The sequence below is a fragment of the Limulus polyphemus genome, unplaced genomic scaffold (assembly GCF_000517525.1).
Source record: "Limulus polyphemus unplaced genomic scaffold, Limulus_polyphemus-2.1.2 Scaffold3329, whole genome shotgun sequence".
NCBI classification, from domain to species: Eukaryota; Metazoa; Arthropoda; class Merostomata; order Xiphosura; family Limulidae; genus Limulus; species Limulus polyphemus.
In genome coordinates, this window is record NW_013668939.1 from 45,674 (window position 1) to 48,966 (window position 3,293).

Here is a 3,293-nt window from a genome sequence, read left to right on the forward strand (position 1 = left end):
AAATATGCTTACCCCTTGAGCCGTAGGGGCGTTAAAACGGGACAGACAATACCACTATTCGTCGGAAAAAGAGTAGCCCAAGAGTTGGTAGTGGGTGGTGATGACGAGCTGCCTTCCGTCTAGTCTTACACTGCTAAATTAGGGACGGCTCGCGCAGATAGCTCTCGTGTAGCTTTGCGCGAAATTCATAACAAACCAAACCAAGAACGAACAACTTTAATATAGGCTTTTGTCTGCAATTTGGCAATATTCTTTTTTAAATTGCGCGAAATTTAAAATAAACGCCCCTTAACTACTTTTAAAAGCTACAGTGATGTGAAGCAGCTTCTGGAATTACTCTTTCTTTTAATCTACTATGAGTGTTCGTAACGCACGTGTGAAACTTGTTCCTTGTAATCTTCAGTGTTCATAACGCACGTGTGAAACATGTTCCTTGTAATCTTCAGAGTTCATAACGCACGTGTGAAACATGTTCCTTGTAATCTTCAGAGTTCATAACGCACGTGTGAAACTTGTTCCTTGTAATCTTCAGAGTTCATAACGCACGTGTGAAACTTGTTCCTTGTAATCTTCAGAGTTCATAACGCACGTGTGAAACTTGTTCCTTGTAAACTTCAGAGTTCATAACGCACGTGTGAAACATGTTCCTTGTAATTTTCAGTGTTCATAACGCACGTGTGAAACTTGTTCCTTCTTTAACCACACTAGAAACGATGATCGACTCCCCACTTGGTTGAACAACCAGTGGGGGAGCATTGTCACGTGGTTACAGGACCTAAACTGACACATTATTCCTTTACCAGTATTGAACAACCAGTGGGGGGAGCATTGTCACGTGGTTACAGGACCTAAATTGACGCGTTATTCCCTTATCAGTATTTGAACAACCAATGGGGGAGCATTGTCACGTGGTTACAGGATCTAAATTTACGCGTTATTCCCTTACCAGTATTTGAACAACCAATGGGGGAGCATTGTCACGTGGTTACAGGATCTAAATTTATGCGTTATTCCCTTACCAGTATTTGAACAACCAGTGGGGGAACAGTGCTATGGCTTCCGAGGGATAAACTATTTAGGACAAAGGGGTGGGATCACTATTTCTTCTCGTTCATATTGTTTGCTTCTTTCAAAATTATTTAATCAGTATTGAAAAACAATGTTTTCAGCTTTCTTGTACAGTCTTTTTTTTTTCTTTTTCTATGACCTGAAGAGGGACTTGGAATGGAGGCCGAAACGTCATACTTTTCTTTCTTGTTTGTCAAAAAACGCGAGTGTGTAATGTCTCAGGTGTTTGTTTCTTTGACTTTCACGCTCTTAATTTTGAAATGATAGACTAGAGGGAAGGCATCTAGTCAACATCACTCACCGCCAACTTTTGGGCTACTTTTTTATCAATGAATATTGGTATTGACCATCACGTTATAACGCTCACACAGCTGAAAGGGCGGGCATGTTCGTGGAACCTCGACTGTCCAGAAGAAGAGGGGGGGGGGGGAATTCCTTTGCACTAGAGTAAGGTAAAAGCGGGAATAAAATATTTATCGACATTCATTTGGAGGCAATGAGACTGTTAGAAAACAAAGTAAATGGTGTAGCTGGGGGAGGGACATGAATGGGGATCATGGGTATGAAATGGGGATCATGGGGAGGGGCATGAAATGGGGATCACTAAGACAGCACACAAGGAGAAGACCACTGGTAACAATTAGTAAAGGAACTCTTCTACATCGTACGAAATGGCCCGTCTCCACAAGAAATGTTGGTGGACTACTGGGATTGTCACCAAGTGCTCAACTGAAGGAACTCTTCTACATCGTACGAAATGGCCCGTCTCCACAAGAAATGTTGGTGGACTACTGGGATTGTCACCAAGTGCTCAACTGAAGGAACTCTTCTACATCGTACGAAATGGCCCGTCTCCACAAGAAATGTTGGTGGACTACTGGGATTGTCACCAAGTGCTCAACTGAAGAGAGGATCTGTATGAGATGTATAAAGGGATCAATCCACGTAAAGCGAAGCTAAGGTCTGGACGAGATGTATGAAGGGATCAATCCACGTAAAGCGAAGCTAAGGTCTGGACGTAACGTATAAAGGGATCAATCCACGTAAAGCGAAACTAAGATCTGGACGAGATGTATAAAGGAATCAATCCACGTAAAGCGAAGCTAAGGTCTGGACGAGATGTATAAAGGGATCAATCCACGTAAATCGAAACTATGATCTGGACGAGACATATAAAAGGATCAATCCACGTAAAGCGAAACTATGATCTGGACGAGACGTATAAAAGGATCAATCCACGTTAAGCGAAACTATGATCTGGACGAGACGTATAAAGGGATCAATCCACGTTAAGCGAAACTAAGATCTGGACGAGACATATAAAGGGATCAATCCACGTAAAGCGAAGCTAAGGTCTGGACGAGACATATGAAGGGATCAATCCAAGTAAAGCTAAGGTCTGGACGAGACGTATGAAGGGATCAATCCACGTTAAGCGAAACTAAGATCTGGGCGAGACGTATAAAGAGATCAATATACACAAACTGAAAACAATACACGTGTAGAATTGATATCGCAATCATGGCGAAAATGGTAATACCGGTCCTGTACTCACATTCTTATCTTTAAAATTATCACGCAAGTAACGCGACGTTATTCTATATTCATGAATAAATTTTATTCTGAAGTTATTTCGCATGCCTAACAGGCTGATTATTCCCCGTACAGGAAAAATTGTCTTCGGTAATACGTTTCCTACAGTTCGATAAGATTAAGCAGGTAAAAACAACAACAAAGTTTACGTACTTCTGATATTCGCACAAAGGTACACAAGGTCTATCTGTATATAATCGTTTCTAGTTGTGACCAACCACAAATCTTAGACTGCTCTAATCGAATAGTGGTATTTTACAGTTATTCTAATAACACACTTGCGCCCCCATAGCGCCGAGCACTATTTTTTTGAACGACGAGGCACGAACTTGGGATTCACATTGCGGCACAACAAACACTAAAGCGTGCACAACCCACAGAATATGTAATTCGGGTAACTAATACCCCCCCCCCAGCCCGTCAGTGGCTTAGTGGTCAGTCTGTGAACTCGGGACGCTAAAAACCGGTTTTCAAAACCCGTGGTGGACACAGCACAGGTAGCCCGTTGTGCAGCCTCGTGCTTAACTGCAAACAAACTAAACTGATTTTTGAATTCTGAAGCGCCTGGCATGGCCAGGTGGATAAGGCGCTCGACTCACAATCTGAGGGTCGCGGGTTCGAATCCGCATACC